A 17,450-nucleotide genomic window follows, 5' to 3' on the forward strand; every position below is an offset into this window, starting at 1 on the left:
CAAGGGGAGAGGGAAGGAGCTAGAGAGGCCTTGTCCTAGGGGATGAGATATAGTCCCAGGGTCACACCCCCGACCATGACCATGACCTCTCCCTTCAACCAGATCGCACCTCCCAGGAATGCCATCAAATTACAAATCCATCAGTGGATTCATCCAGCCATGCAACTGGAGTCTTCATGGTCAGTGGCCTTCCAAAAGCCCCACCTCTGAACGCAGGAGACTTGCTGGGCATCTTAAATATAAACTATAACAACGTCTCATAAATATTAAGTGAATCTGACAAAGCAGGCACTTAGCGTAATATTTGTCATATATGTGATTAGTCACTTCTTAGACTCTAAGAAGCTAGAGTTAATAAGGCCAACATTGCAGACCTTGTCTCAAACTCTAACCTGACTGACTGTCCCCATCATTGGCTCTTCGTTTTCACTGCCATGCTGCATGTAATGAATATCTTGGGCACAAATCCCTACCACCATCTTCAATCCATTTCAATTCAACAGATTCTTACAGGCACTAAGAGCCCTGTATCCTATATCGGTATGAAAATACTTCATCATCTACCTAACACTGAAGAATGGCATTCTCTTATTTATACGTGCAAATAGTAACTGGAATTAATGTGGCACTTATTATGGAACAGGGACAATGATTAAATTGCTATGTACCTTGTCTCATTGAACCTTCATTGCAGCTCTACAACCGTGAAGCATACCAACCAAGAACATAGGCTCCAGAATGACACTGATTTGAGTTCAAGTACCAGTTCTGCTACTCTTGAAAACTCCTTAACTGCCCAGTGCTTCCACTTCTTCAGGAAAATGGAGGTCAGAGCGGTAATCACACCGAGGACTGTTGTGAAGGGTAAGTGATATAACGCATGTGATGTGTGTGGCTCCGTGGCTGGCACACAGAAAGTGCTGCATAAATGCTTGCTACCTCTCCTTAACTGGTTCCTCTTGGGCCATCCCACTGTGTGGCCAGCACAGCAAGAGAAAAGCCACCAGGCTGAAATGCCTTCCCTTTAGGAACACACAATCAGAGCCTGCTACAAGCACAAACTTGAGAGTCAGAAGAGGACAGAAAACAGGCCCTTCCAAGTAGCTACACTTGGTTGACAGTCCAAGCAAGTAAACTCATGTTCTCATTTCCTCTTCCACCAAAATAGCTATCGGTGCTCCCTGAAGAGGCCTGGATTATTATAGTTCCTCAAATGACCTGAAATTCTCAGAAGAAAAGGAAAGCTTTTTGAAAAAGAAGGCCCAGCATGGAACTGGAAGACATAAGGTTAAATTCTCTGAAACTATGACAGTGTAATTTATTTCCTGTTTTTCTCAGCTGTCTAGACACAGCTCTCATAAGCATTAGCTGTGAGTCTCACCATCAGGTTAAAAATAGAATGTTTAAATATGAAATGCCGTGCCAGAGGAAAGATTGTAGGTTTCCATCTTTGCCCACCAAATAACAACTTTAAAGCAGGATTTTTTTTTTTTGTCTTTAGTTTTTCCATTAAGTCCTGTGAAACCATATTTCAACAGCAGGACCTGAGACTTTTTTTTCTAAAGACATTATTTGCCCCTTGAGCTTAATACAGTTTTCTCCTGGGCTTTAAAAGTCACTGGAGACACAGCTAGGGCAACCTCTCTTTCCAAGGGATGTGGTCACAGCCACCAGGAAACTTTCAGTCACTGTACGGACCAACACATAACCCTAAGTCAAAGTGTGCAACCACAAAGCATACGGATTGGATACATTTACTTTTAACCTCTACATAAATTAAACAGAGTTTCTGAAACTGCTTTAATAATCCATGGACAACATTACACAAATGTGGAGCATCTAAGATGATGAGTTTCTCACACTTACTGGACCACAGAACCCTTTTATTAAAATAATCCCATTACCACCTTCCAGAATAGTATTCCACGGAATACCAGTTAGGAAACTTCTATGAGTTGTTTTTTTTTAATTTCTGCTTCCAGGATTATATGAGATCAGGTCTCTTCTCTGACATCCTCAGCTCTCTGAATCACAACATAAAACTTGAAAGTAAGCACTTTTGACCCTGCAGTGTTGTGAAGTATCTGTTCTCTCTGTCCCTGGGAAACAAACGCCTGACAGGTGCTCATGCACCAACCTCGGAAGGAATGTATTCATACGGGTCCTAATGCTTGCATGGCCACATATAGAAATGAATACGGATATCTTAGGCGTCTTGGTATGCATGTATGTATTTCCTGACTCTGACTGCTGGGAAGCAATGAAACTCCAGCAATGCACTCAGTGCCAAGATCTCAGTTTCTAAATCCATCCGCCAATAAAAAGAATTAAAGCTTGGGCTGGGGATTTAGCTCAGTGGTTCTGCCACCTGCCTTGCAAGTGCAAGGACCCGAGTTCGATGTCTGGTACCAAAAAAAAAAAAAAAAAAAAAAAAAGAATTAAAGCTCTCTGGAGGAAAGGTTGGTTCCAGCGTTGTGGTAAAGAAAATACAACCCAAGTCTGAAATAAAAAATGACAAACAGTAGGAAAGTACTCAAAAATAATAGGGTATGTTAAAGTGATATAGGAGTCAACTTGTTTCAGCTCCGATGGCCAGAGCAGGAATAATTTAAGCAATAGAATACAGTGTTAGATTATAACCCATAAAATAGGTATGCATAAACCCATATTGATATAAATAAATAATGGGAAGGGCTGGGGATTTAGCTCAGTGGTTCCAGCGCCTGCCTCACAAGCGCAAGGTCCTGAGTTCGATCCCCAGTGCCAAATAAATAAATAATGGGAGAAAAGGGATTCTCTTCCTTATAGAAAAATTCCAGTAGGGCTGGGGATCTAGCTCAGTGGTTCCGCTGCCTGTCTCGCAAGCGCAAGGACCCAAGTTCAATCCCTGGTACCAAAAAAAAAAAAAAAATTCCGGTTAATGGATGGAGGAGGAATAAAGGAAATAGAAAATTACTAATAGAAAAACACCACAGTAATCACTGCTGCAGGCAAAAATTATCCAGGGATGCTAGAACTAGTAAATGAAAGAATGAGAAACAGGATATTTGCATAGTCTTAAAGTATCTCTGTAAGGTATTTGTTAGTCACAAAAGGAAAAATAGTATTTACAGTGGAGAAACATGGCTGACACCAATGTAACCTTGAGATCAAGGTTAAAATCACCAGTAATAAGATATATTGACAATGTGTACCTCCTGATACGGTGTGGCCAGAAGTACACTGCGTGACTTCTGAGATATTCGTGGTAAAATTGGTTTATTTCTGTTTAATAAAAAAAAATTCAAATGGAGGACCTGCATCAAAGTAACTGACCAGCTCTCTTCAGATGGGTCCAAATTTCGAGACAAGGAGGAACTAATTAGAGAAGACCAAGTGTGACTCCTTCTCATGACAAGGTCAGCATGAGAGCCAAGACTGGATCCTGGATCAAAAAAACTGCCACATTCAAGAGAGATCTATTGTTTTTGTTTTTGTCTTTTTTGGTATTGGGGATCGAACTCAGGACCTTGCGCTTTCGAGGCAGGCTGCAGAACCACTGAGCTAAATCCCCAGCCCATGAGATCTATTGTTAAGAGCAATGTTGCATCAATGTAAATTTCTTCTTTTTGATCATTATATTATGGTTATATTATGTAAGCTAACATTAGGGGAAACTGGATGAAAAATATATAAGAGTTCTCTGTACTATTTTTGTGATTTTTCTTTAAGTCTAAATTATTTCAAATATTTCAAAAGTTTTAAAACAACAAATACGTCCACAAGCCAAGCATTTATAATTCCATGCCTATGAATACCAATTATATTCATAATATTAATAGTAATAATAATACCACGTGATTTTTTAAAAATACCATGCAGGAGCTATGCTAGGAGGTTACACGTTCTTTCCTTTGGCCTATCTAAAGACATAAAGTTAAATAAAAAGTGAGATTTCTACTGAGTGGCAGAGCTATGATGTCACTTTTTCTTGTAACCTAGCAGAGAAGATGAAAGCGAATTACTACTTCCTGAGAAAGGTGAGTAACCTAAAATTATGGGTAATGCTCAGTATCTGTGCTACATTATTTCTGTTCCTAGCTCACATGCCTAAAACCTCAAGGTATGTCAGCAAGGTAGAAATTCAAGGAAATAAATTGGTCAATATTCTAGGTGAATAATTCACTCATTAACTTTCAGAAGATTTTTCTATAAAAATCCTCAGAGTTGGGGCAGGGATTTAGCTCAGTGGTTCCACCGCCTGCCTTGCAAGCACAAGGACTGGAGTTCGATCCCCGGTACCAAAAAACAAAAAATCCTCAGGGTTGCATACCTTAAATGATCTTCTCAAGTATCTCCTCATCCACTGACTTCACTGAATATGCACTACCACCACGTGAGAGAAGTTTCATTTTCCCCGTTTTGCAACAAGAGAAAACCAACTATCAAGGAGACTGAGAGATTATTCCCCTGCATACCTTGCCATCTCTCCACCCCAGTGACTAACAACCCCATTCACGCCTGGCATTTCTGACCACTGAAGTGAGGGTAAACTGAGATACAGGGTCTCCCTGCAGCTTCTCTGTAGCCCAAAATACTCCAAAGTAAAGTTTATTTTTTAAATGTACATATATTTAAAGGACCTACATTTATGGAGTGGAAACTACATACAGGTTGACAGGTAGCTTAAACATAAATAATTTGTTTACTACTATGAATATTACAAACTGGGTTTCTTGTGTAATTTGGTCCCTCTCTCTCTCTCTCTCTCTTTTCTCTCTCTCTCTCTCAGAGTTAAAAGCCTTCATCATGCAGAGCTGAGAGAACAGCTTGACTCCAACTCAGCAGTGCATCTTCACCCTGACAAGAAGAAGTAAAAACCCTCTCCAAGCAACTGCAAAACACACAGTAATTCAGGCACCACTGCCTGTTCGCACAAATGAGGATCCTTGGGATGTCTCCTGTTAGTCTGTGTCGGGCAGAGGCAACGCCACTTCTCCTTTGCCCTTCCTTCTATCTCTTGCATGGAGTACTTAGGTGACTGAAATGCTAAAAACGTCAGTTTGTGTGCACCTGGATACTGCTTCAAACACCGGCCCAGAACCCTCAAGCCTGGAATCCTGGAGACCCCAGCTATGCGGGGTGTCCTCTCGTCAAACATCAACCCTCAGCAAGGAATATGCATGGTAAGAACAAGTTCATGCAGGCCCTGGAGGACACGGGCAGCAGCTCAGTCCCTTTCTGTCCTACAGCCGTCTGTTCACGTTTTTGTAACAAAAGCCATGGGCTGGGAGGCAGCTCCAACCACAGAACTCTATTCCCATACCTCTGTCAACTGGAGAGGCCAAGACAAGGCCTGGCAGGGACCAAGGCTCCCAGTAAGGGGTCTGTCCTGGCTCACAGACGGCCTCCCTCCCTGCATCTCCCCAGCAGCAGAGCCCAGGTCTCCCTTTGCTTCTCATCAGGGCACGAATCCCAAGGGGGTTGGAACTCTCAGCCTCATCTGCACTCAGAACCTCCCAAAGGCCCCACCTCCACATGCCATCAGTCAGGAGACAGCAGCCCACGCACAGACTTTGGGGTTGGGGCAGCACTTACCTCTGGTCCATGGCACACCCCTAAACTACAGGGCTTTGTCTGCTTCCAAATGCTGCAGGGGACCCTCTGGCAGCTGGATAAAAACACTTTGTCATTAATTTATGAAATCAGAGCCTCAGTGACATTTGGTACTTAAAATATTAACAGCAAGTTTAGGGAAACTGATAAAATACCTAGTGCAAAAATGGTATTATTGGGCCAGGGATGTAGCTCAGTGGTGCCAGCGCAAGGTCCTGAGTTCCATCCCTGGTACCAGGAAAAAATTGTATTATTAAAACTCTTTAAAATTATTCCAAACATTAAAATAGCATTTAAACTCCATTACAATAACAATTTTATGATACTATCCTGTGCTACTGAATGTGATCAAACACTCATACAATACCTAGTGGCAACGTAAATTGGCAAAACCTTTAGGAAAGCAATTTGGCAACATGTTTTAAAAACCACAAAAATGTGCCTTTGCTTTGACCTCTTGATCCTATTTCCAGAATTTGCTCTAGGGAAATTATACTATAAAAGGAAAAAAGTTTATGTGTGGAAGATGTTTACTTCCAAGCTATTTATGTAACTGCTATATTGACATAATCGAAACAAGCTTTGTTGCTATTCTCCTATCATCCCATTAAAATGGATTCGAGTTTTTGGCGGGAGGGAGACAGACCCAGTAGGAAGAAAGGAGCTGGTCCTGAGTCTACTTGAAAGTGACTGGCTGCTGTGGTCACTTTTACGTAATGACAGTCTGATGATCAAGTCACAAACACGGTCTTTACGGAGAGAATTCAACCACCACTTCATTATCTTAGTCAAATATTCACTCAAAAGACACCCCCAGCCCGCCCTCGCAGCCCCAGGAAGGTGAGGGAAAGTTGGGTTCCCACACAGCTTCTTTCCCTGGCCTCTGCCTCCCAAGCATCCTCCACCCTCAAGGTGCTGACCGAGAGGACGGGAAGGGAAGAGGGAAGGGCTTAAATCCGGAGCTATTTTAATTGGCTCCTGACCCGCACTGTTGCAAGCTGACTCCCTGCTCCCGGGTTTGCAGCAGTATTAAAGCTGCCTCCCGCTGGGACACTTTCTAAGGGATCTTGGCAATTCCCATCGCTGGGGACCTCTCCAGTTTTAATTCTCAGGACAAGGGAAAAGATTTCATCCTCGGTTCTTGGTCCTAAGTAATTTTTTCCCTTCAGATCTCACTGGCTTCCTGCACTCTCCAGTAGGGTCTTCTTGAGCAAGTCATAAAGCGACTCCCGCTCAGATGGATAAACAACTGTGTATGGATGCACAACGTAATACCACTCTTAAGATGCAAAAAAGAATGAACTACTGATACACACCACGACATGGCTGGAGTTCAAGGGGGTTATGCTAAATGGGCAAAGAAAGCCAATCTCAAAAGGTTACAAACTATTTGATTCCATTTATATGGTGCTCTTGAAATGACAACATTTCGATGGAGAAATGGAGGGATGGAGAGCAGATCCTTGGTTCCCAGAGATTAGACTGACAACAGAGTGACAAAGCTACAGCATAAGGGAGTTTCCTTGCAGTTATGAGCCAGGTGTGTGTCCCGATGTGGTGATGATCACACAAATCTATACGTGTGATAGGATCTTACAGCACTACACAAGCACACACACAATGTAAAAACTGATGAAAACCAAGTAAGCTCTACGGTTTAATTTGTAACATTGTACCGATTCTAGCGTCAGTTTCCTCCGTCCGGGAACGCGCAGTGCGTATACAAGTTGTTATCACTGAGGGAAGCTGGGCGAAGGGCACCCAGGATCCCTTTCTATTTGCAGTGTCTGAGTCTTACATTATTTCCAAGTAGAGGCTGTTCGAGCCTGCCTGGCTCAGCACTGCCTCCGAGGGCCACTCTTGCACCTACCTCAGGGTGTGCTCCCATCCTCTGCCGCCAACAGGCCCACGGAGCACAGACCGCCCCGTCCGGCCGCCCCAGGCCCCTCCCTCTGGTCCTCTTCCCCCAGGAGATGTGTGTCACGTCCAGTGTGTGCTCCGTGCACTTGACGTGAAGGTGCTGGCACTCCCGCCCTCCTCTGGGCTCTCGCCCCTCACCCCACTCTGTATTCCGTCTGGCTGAGGGGACTCCAAGATATGAAGCATTTCCAGCATGGTGAGATGAATGCTGGGGTCCCTGCTCGCATCTCCTCTTCAGTACTGAGGCCCGTGTACCCAGCCCCACATCTCTCTGAAAAGTGCTCTAAGCTGAAGAGAGCCAGAAAGGTCCTAGCTCCTCCCCAGAGGTGATCGAATCCGGCGACTGATCCCTGCCAGAGTAAAAAGACCCAGGTGCCGCCTCAAGGAGAGACGGAGCCAAAGGCTACCTGCTTCGCAGCTCAGCGCCTTCCTCTGTCTCATCCTGCTGCCTTTGATCCCCGCAAGTGTAGCCCCAAGGCCTCTGCAGTAACCCTCCAGTGTGCAAATCTCCCTCAGAGTCTGGGGGGCGGACTCCGAGTGGGGAGGACGCTTGATGACAGTCAGGGTCACACTCACTGGACTCTGCTGTCTACTGAACTGTGCCGGGCTCAAAGCTGAGAAAGGCAAAGTCTCATTCAAGACCATGTCATATTTATAATAGAAACAAACAGTAACAACCAAAGAAAAAATTCATTAATAAATTCTACCAAATCAGCCTTGTGGATTACTAAATAGCCCGTAAAAGGAAATTATGAATGTTTTGTAGCAAAACATTCCAGAAAAATAATCTAATATTAAGAGAATTCAAAATTGATTCTGGATTGAAAAAAAAAAGCCATCTTGGAGATATCTGGAAACAAATATTCAAGTATGGACTGTACAGTAGGTAATATTGTTGGATCAATGTTAAATTTCTTGGCCATGATAATAATATTGTGATTAGGCAGAAGAATGTCTTTGTTCTTAGGAAATCCTGCTGTCGTATTTATAGTGAAGTTTCATGATGTCTGCAAATTGCCTTCAAATTGCTCAGGAAAAAAAACAAACTTTTTTTTTTCGGGTTAGTTATTTTTTTCCCCATTAAGTTTATTGGTACATTTTAGGTACAAAGTACAGTCACATTCATCGTTGGGATCATGTACCTTTGCATGATGCATTTTGGCTCTTATTTTTTCCCCATTCCCTGCCCACCCTTCCCTATTTGCAAAGACTTTGTTTCCATTTTTTCCTTTTCTCATATTTTTTCTTTTCCCTTCTTTCCTTTCGCCTGCCCCTCCCACTTCCCTGCTCCTTTAAACAAGAAAAAACAAAGTTTCACCCTGAGCAAAAGGAGCGAGAGCGCGTCCTCTCCATGTGTCCTTGGCTCCCATGCTCCCCTGCTGTCCCGAGAGAGCGGATCACCCGCCCAACGCCCAGAGGGCCCTTCCGGCGGAGTGGTCACAGGCTTAGTACATCCACTCCGAGCCCCCAGGCAACAGCGGAGCCCCTGTGCCCTGACACGATCCCCACGATGCAGAGTGAGTGTGGATGGGTGCGAGGGGCTGGGAGCCCAACAGCCTGGCTGCACATGAGCTGGGTGACCCCTTTAAAGCATTAGCCTCTTCAGTCTTCAGCGGTGAAGGAGATGAAAAGAGGACCGAGATCAAATAGGAGGGAGGAGCATTACGGGAGCTGGCAGATCGACTCAGCAGGGCCTGGCAGTGGTCCAGCTAGAGAGCAGTGTTCATCACCTCAGTATCTATTCAGCCCTTCCTGAGGAGGCTTCTAAGAGGGCTCCTTGGAGGAGCTCCTTGTCCTGCAGTACCTGATTTGCAGACTCTATTCTTTGGTGAGGACCCAGTAAATATTCTTCCTACAAAGCTAATATTAAAAATAAAAACCAATTTTTAAAAACTTCCCTTCAGAGATACATGCACTCAAAATGGACTTTTGCCATCTGTTTCCTTTTCTCACACAAAAAAATGAACGTTTCGGGTTCTCCAACTTTTCTGCTCCTCTGTGGACCTTTGACACTCTAACCTTGGCTTCCTCCAGCCAAGTCCCTCGTACATATGTCAAGGTGTCTGCCGAATCTCTCTTCCACGTTCCAGTGTCATGTACCTAACTGCTTCCTCTTCCTCCTTCATACCACTCCTCTTGCTCTCTTTTGACAAATCCTCACTGAGCACCTACTCTGAAAGATACAGTTTTTGTTAGTCGTGAACATACAAAATTATCAAGGCCACAGTGCCTACCTGTTAGGAGTTTATTGTCTAATAAGCCAGACTCTAGTAGGCAAGTCAGACCCATAAAAGGGAAGCATTACGGCAGATATTAAACATAGTGTGGCAGAAAGTAACATTTAGCTTGGACTAAGGAGGTCTGAGTTAAAACAGTAGATGTGCTACCATTATGGCTTATATCTAGCTGTCTCCCAAAAGCCTCGAGTACTCATAGGTGGGAGTTTGAGGAATGACTGGATCATAGTTGTGTGTGACACTGGATGATATCATGGGTGATACTGGAATAGTTCACTGATTGGTTTAGCATGGGTCTGGGTGAGGGTGATGGACTTACTGAGGAGGGAAGACCACCCTGGGTGTGGGTGGCACCATCCAATGGGCTTGTAGCCTGGAAAGAATAAAAAGAGAAGGAAGGAGGAAGCTTCTCTGCTTCCTGCCCCCCATCCCATGGACTGTTTCTCCTCTGCAATGCCTTCCTGCCTTGGAGCCAGTCCAAGGTGGACTGAAACCTCTACAAACTGTGAGCTAAAATAAACCTTTCCTCCTTTAACTCGTGGGTGTGTTTTGTTCCAGCAAAGAGAAAGTAAGACAGCCACATCCTAGAAATGTGAGCCTAGGTAAGTGAAATGCCCTCTAATTATTATAAGTGGCCTTAGGGTAGGTCCCCCAAAAGCACACCTTGAAACAGAGGACTTGATACAAATAGTTTATTGGAGAGGCAATCCTGGGGAGCACAAGCAGAGAGTCAGGAGCATAAGAAAGCCAGGTTACTAAGTAGGTGACCAATGGGCATGGCATGGTGGGCAGTTGGGTATCCACGAACAAGGGCACACTAGGAGATGGAACAGCTCTGAGTTTTACCCTCTGTAGAACAAGGAAGCGGAAGCATTCATCCAGCAGCTCCCTCCCCTCAGCAGCAGAAGGCTGCCCCAGGGTATATTAACTCCTCTACACTTCCATCCTACACAGGCCAGGGACAAGAGTGTTGGTCCCAGGAAAGCCCCTCTGAGTCTCAGGTGCTTCACCAGGTAAGGAAGAGGAAAGAAGGGAGTGACACCTTCTGCCACACCACCTGGAAGAGCTGGATCAGGGCACAAATGACAGAAACTCTGAATGAGCAGAGCACCTCACAGCACTAAAGTCCCTGAACAGAGGGTGGCCTGCCCTTCTGATGCACAGTGTACTGTTCTTTGCTTCCTTTGTGACCATGAGCTGATTCCAACCCTACCAAATCCTCAACACAAAACCTCCTAGATCTACCTGCCCTTTGACATCTACTCCTGGCCCCCGAATGTGTGTGCACAGGGGCTCCCCCCACCCCACCAGCCCAACCTGTGGACCACAAAGGACACTCTGGAAAATGCTATTTTTCTCCCAACCCACGGGTAAGAGCTTCCAGTGGGCCCCTTTTGCTCCTATAAGATCCTGCCTTAAATCTCATTTATGGTTCGAGGTCCTCCAGTAGTAAAGACATCTGCACGCCAAAGGTTCTCACTTCTCCAGGCCTCTCACTCTGCAGACCTATGGTCAGCAGAGAAACAAGGTCTTCATCTTGCCCCAGATTCGCTCCACTGTGACTGTATCTTCCTCTCAGCATGCAGTAACTTGGGTCAGAGATGGGTCCAAATCATGCCCCTCTACTACCTGTGCTGCTTTGCAGCAATTTACCCCGTGCCTACTGCCCCATCTGAAAAATGGGGATAATAACAATAACTCCTACTTCATAAGGTTATTGTAAGGGTTAATCATTTTTTACTTCTCCTTCTTTTATTGACCCCCCCATGAGTACATTTCTTTTTTATGTGTATGTTTGCCATACATAATAATTACATTCATCCCCAGGAAATGGTACATACATTCATCCCATCTTGGTCATTTTTACTCCTTCTGCCTTCCCTGGGGAAAGAGTAATTTATATACAAGCTTTGAGCAATGCCTCACGCAAACTCAGTAGCCAGTGAATGTTAGCTATCATTGCAGAGACCATCAAGGTGCTATTTTAAGACTTTGTAAAAGACATTGATTATGAAATAAACATAAATTTGTTTTTAGTACTGGGGATCAAACTCGGGACCTTGAGCTTGAGGGGCAGGCGGCGGAACCACTGAGCTAAATCCCCAGGCAAGAACCATAAATATCGTCCTCAGTTCCTACCACAAAGCTTCCAAAACCTTGTAACTTCCTAAGCAATAGGATTGCTAGGAAAAACTTGTTCTAATCTTTGGTCTATGCTCCAGTTTCCTGAAACAGCCCCTCATAGGTAGGGCGCTGGGAGAATCTGGTCCTCACCTTTGGTCCTTGACCCTGGCTCCTGACACAGGGCGCCTGAGACCTTCGTGATTTTCCTAGTGGCAGGAGCGTCCAACACCGAGCTCCTGAGCCCCTGGGAATTTCCTAAGCTGTAGGAGCATCTCTTGTTCTAATGGGGTGATTCTTGGTGGGTCCCGGATAGAGCTGGTCACACTCGAGGTGATCCTGCCTCAGCCTCCCGAGTGCTGAGATTACACTCAGCACCACCCATGTGCACCACCATGCCCAGACTATTCTTTTAGGCATTCAGTACAGACTTGTATTTTTCTCTTTTCATACCTATGTTTCACTTGGTTTTTTAAACTTAATCTTATTAAATATTTACTACATGCAAAAGAATATTTATAACTTTAAGACAAAAACATGTTTTGAAAACCATTACTCAATTTAGGAAACAGAAACGTTCTCCAGCTGCAGTGCTTCTTCCTTGTAATTCCAGCTACTTGAGAGGCTGAGTCAGGAGGATTGCTTGAGCCCACAAGGTTCAAGACCAGCCTGGGCAACATAGTAAGACCTCCCATATCAAAAAGAACAAACAAATAACCACAAACCTCCTCCTATGTTTCCTTCTACAGCTGTATCATAATTTTAATACAGACAGCACATTGGGGCTACAGGGCCACTCACCTGCACCTGGGGAAAGCCCCAGGGCTGACCCCATCCTTTTTGTCCTAAGGTTCATTACCCAGAGACAGAGATAAGAAAAACAAAGACACCTAGGCTCACCTTGGAAAGTTCCAGAGTCCCAAAGCAAGATGACCGTGTGCCAGAGCCTCATCCTGACCGGCAGGACCCTTTCTCACCTGGAGCCCACTAAAGGCTGGTGCACAGGGCCTCGCCTCATCCATCCAGTAATAACAGAGTGAACTGTGCGACAGGACATGAGCAGAGGACAGTGATGTGACCCAATGCCCCACCAGTCCTCTGACAGCCCAGCCCTCAGGAAGAGCATGACAGCGTGTCCAACAAAGGAGGAGGCTGTAGGGGACAGCGCCTTCTCCCGAGCCCAGACTCGCACGTGGGAAGGGGGCTTGAACCTGCAGACCACTGGCAAGTGGGGTCCTCCATGGAGAAGAACAGGGGAGGGCAGCAGCGGATGCAGGTGATGAGTTGTTGGGGTTCGGACCCCTCCAGGACAGGGCGATTGGCTGGAAGCCTCTGCAGAGGGCCCCAAGGGCTCCAGTGTCAGGAGCTCAGGGAGCCCGGGTTGAGCCAGTGTGGGGTGCGCGGACTGTTGCAGGCTCCACAGGTCCAGCTCCATCCTCACGGCCAGAAGCCAGCCTGAACTTGAGTAGAAGTAAAGGCGCAGGCCTGCTGGGATGATCCACTCTCCTGCTGTAAAACCATGCTGGCTTGCTGGAGTGAATCAACTCCCATCTGAACACTGCCCAAGTTGTCCACCTGTGACAGCAGAGACAGGCCTTGAAGTGACTTTTTTTTCTTTTTTTCTTTTCCTTTTTAAAAAAATTTCTCTTTCTTGTTTTTGTTTTGTTTTTTCTTATTTTTATATGAGTGTGGACACGGGTTCTAGTTTTGTTGTTGCTCCTTCCTGTTCTTGTTTGCGTCTCTTCCTTCTCTCTTTCCCTTTCTCCTTCACCAGTTCCCCAACGTTTGCATGCTCTTCCTTTGTCCTCCAGCCTCGCTTCTAATCTCTTCCTCTTCTATTTCTTTACCACCCCCCCATTCTGCTTCTCCTTACCTTCACATGCCATGTCCAATTCTTTATTCCTACACACAAGAACCTGGACACCCATCCGGGACCCTATCACCATGGTAACAGCTTCATCGTGCCCAGTTGGTGAATGGTAGGCAGTTTCCAGTCTTCTGTTATCTTCAGGAAAACAGTGACTAATCTGCTAATCCACCATCTTATGTGTGTGCAGTACACCCATCTGTAAGGGAAATCCCAGTAAGGAATTACTAAATCAAAAGGGATGATCACACGTCATTTTTAGAGATAAATATCTAAAGAGCTCTCCATCATGCTTGGACTAATTGATTTTGTGTATGTGTGTGATACAGGCTACATGCCCAGCCCATTTTTTTTATTTTTTATTTTAAGACAGGGTCTTGCTAAATTGCCCATGGTAGGCTCAAACTTGGAATTATCCTGCCTCAGCCTCCCAGAGTCCTGGGATTACAGGCCTGCACCACCAGGCCCAGCTGATTTGTTTTTTAGTTTTCGAGATGGCTAGAAGTTCAATAGGTAGTGAAGTCATTTAAGTGACAGAGATAAAACAACAGGAAAGCAAAGGGATCATTTTTAAAATGACATTTTTTTTTAGCCAGGCATGGTGCTACGTGCCTATAGCCCAGCACCCTGGGAGGCTGAGGCAGGAGGGTCACAAATTGAAGCCCAGCCTGGGCAGCTTAGTGATTTAGGAAAACTGTATGTCAGAATGTAAAAAATTCAGAAGGAGCTAGGGATGGACTCAGTACAAAAACCCTGGTTCAATCCCTAGTATAGGAGGGAGAGAGAGAGAGAGAGAGAGAGAGAGAGAGAGAGAGAACTTGAGTTTTCTTACAATACTTTGTGAAGGACCCAAACACATACTTTATTAGTTCCTGTGAAGATTAATATTGCTCAGAACTGACAGAAATAATTGCTTCCTGCAATATAACATTTTTGTGATTTTATTTGCTGCTGCCTTAAATATTTAAGATATGCATCTCGGGAGCAGGCCTGGTGGCACATGCCGATAATCCCAGCTACTCAGAAGCCTGCCTCAGGGGGACCTCAAGTTCAAGGCCAGCCCGGGCCTTAGCAAGACCCTGCCTCAAAATAAAAATAAAAAGGGCTGGGGATGTAGCTCAGTGGTAGAGCACCCCTGGGTACCAATGCCACCCCCCAAAAATGTGTGTCTTACATTCCAAGTTTTGAAATAAAATCCCTGCAATATGTAAATTCTCTCAATGTTCAAAAGCATCAGGAACAAGCAGGAGGATAAAAAGCATTTATCCAGAAATGCAGTGAGCATCAGATTATAGGGCCCTTTTTGACATGGAATGTCACAGCCACTGACAGGCACTGCAGATGCATCCAGCCAGTTGCCGTGCTCTTGGGGAAGGCCACCGTCTTGTCCGAAGGCATCGGAGTTTAAAAGACAGTCTTAGATTCAGAGAGGTGAGAAAGTCAGATTCTGTTATCCCCACCAGAATCTTCCCTCAAAAACCAGATACCTCCATCAGGAGTAGGAGCACAGTTTAGGACAAATGTGGACAAGCCCAGCTAAAGTTCCATCCCATATCTCCACTTTTCATAATGAGTCACACTGGCATCCACTTTGGAAAGGCGCTAGAGTTTACTGACTGAATCCAAAAGCCTAATCACACTTTAGACCAGCACTAGATCTAAATCCCTGTTTCAGAATGCCTGGTCCAAGGAAGGCCTGCAGTGGAATCACAGCTGGGGAAAAGGACAGGCTGAGAGGGTACGGCTATGAGAAAGCAGATTCCTGGGCCCTGGAGTTTGGCACACTGGCAGCCTATTGCAGCCGTGGTGCCAACTCGAGTGAGAAACGCCCAGCAGATTGGCTGAGCACAGTTCTGGGTGTGTCTGGATGACAGACTTACTGAAAAGGGAAGCCCCACCCTGGGTGTGGTTGGCACCAACCAATAGGCTTGTAGCCTGAATGGAATAAAAAGGGAAAGGAGATGAAAGTTTCATTTCTGCTGCTTTGGAGGAGCTCCAGTCTTTGCCGTCACCTTTGGACATCCATCTCCAGGCTTCCGGTGCAGACCCTTCAGCTTCCAGACAGACTCACATGAGTGAGCTCCAGGCCTTCAACCTCTGACTGGATCCTCTAGCTCTCCAGCACACAGAAAGCCCTTTTGCAGTCTTCCACACCTGACCCTGCAGGTGGCCATCGTAAGCCCACCTTGCAAATCCTTTATATATCACATATTTTAAAAAATAGTAAATCCATTCCTTTAGTGAACCCTAACTACATAGCCCAAGTTGTTTCTCACTAAAGGTCCTCACTATGGAGGCTGCACTGAAGAACCAAGTGTGAGATGACCCCGCTGTTTCCCAAGTGTTTCACGGTGGGCCCATGAGCCTGGTGGCCATGATGGCAGGGACAGAGTTGTGTACAGACTTGATGACTGTCCTTGCCTCACCAAAGCTGACCTAGCTGCTCTCTGTGCTGAAGGCTGCAATGGTCACCAAGGCTTCCCCTCCAACATGGAAAGTGGTGACTTTTCCCCTCCTTGCATAAGCACTAACTCTGCATATGAATTTCCTTGCCATGCCTCTGCCAACCACTTGCAACTAACTGGACACCTTATCTACTGTCATGACATCTGAGACCAACAGTGCTCTTCTTCTGAGACAGGGTCTGGCTGTGTTGCCTGGCTGGCCTCAACCACGGATTCAGGTGATCCTCTTGCCTTAGGCTCCCAAGCACTGGGACTACAGACATGCACCACCAAGCCTGCCTCCAACTTTGCTCTTGATCAAACAAATCCATTTACAGCAAAAGAATGAGTCAGGGTGCCAGTGCCTCCAGTACTCTGGTCTTATCATAGTCCCCCTAACCCAGAAGAGCAGAACTGGGGACAGGTGCACGACCTGCCGGAGAATGAAGTCCACCGAGTGGTGCCGAGTTTCCATCCTACAGGAGGCAGCAGATGCCCTGAGCCAGGGACAGAACAAAACTCCCAAGGAATCTCGTGCTTGCAGTCTGAGACTCTCACATAAAGGTTCTTTGGAGTAACGCCAAGGTAACCTACTCAGTGGACACCTTTGAAGGACGTGTCACTCAGGACGTGGCAAAGTTCAGCAACCACTCCCATTGACCACAGAGAGCATCTATTCTATTGACCTGAATTTGGGCTTAGAGTGGGGGGTGAACTTGTAACACCTGGACTCAAACCCTCTCTCTGCCACTCACTCACACGTGGCTTTGAGTACATTACTCTACTTCAGTGCCTTGGCTTTCTCGCCTGTAATGGGGGAAATGAAACAGATACCCATGTTGTTGTTTAGGAGATTAAATTAGTCCATATATGTAAAGAGCTTAGAAGGGCTAACTGGTGCATACTAGGCATAAATATTAGCTATTTAAAACATTTTACTAGCTGGGCCTGGTGGTGCACGCCTGTAATCCTAGCACTTGGGAAGCTGAGGCAGGAGGATCACTGTACGTTCAGCTGTGTCCTGGCCCGCGGGTAAGTCAACGGAGACCCTAGAGGGGGAGTGAGAATGACAAAGGACAGGGGACACAAGAGATGGAGACAAGACAGGTTTCTGATCAAGTCTCGTTTATTGCGGAAGCTGCTACAGCATATATACCGTAGGGCTAGAGGGAGGGAGCAAGGGGAGGGTACTGGGGCTACTTCCTTGTTGCCGGATAGACTTGCAGCAGGCTTAGACATGCCTGTAAAAGGCACTCAAGAGTTGTG

At 45.7% G+C, this 17,450-nt stretch overlaps 1 long non-coding RNA gene across 1 annotated transcript; it reads right to left on the reverse strand.

Moving 5' to 3' along the window:
* Window positions 1–10,429: 10,429 nt before the first annotated feature.
* Window positions 10,430–14,598, reverse strand: LOC110347524 (uncharacterized). The gene is made up of 2 exons (XR_015440212.1): window positions 13,747–14,598; window positions 10,430–13,448 (listed from the first exon to the last, which is right to left on the reverse strand). It is a non-coding gene; the product is annotated as an uncharacterized LOC110347524 (long non-coding RNA).
* Between the last annotated feature and the right edge of the window lie 2,852 nt (window positions 14,599–17,450).

Source organism: Heterocephalus glaber, unplaced genomic scaffold (genome assembly GCF_053883595.1).
Source record: "Heterocephalus glaber isolate CG9 unplaced genomic scaffold, H.glaber_assembly_v1.0 deba00000281, whole genome shotgun sequence".
In the NCBI taxonomy this organism is placed as follows: domain Eukaryota; kingdom Metazoa; phylum Chordata; class Mammalia; order Rodentia; family Bathyergidae; genus Heterocephalus; species Heterocephalus glaber.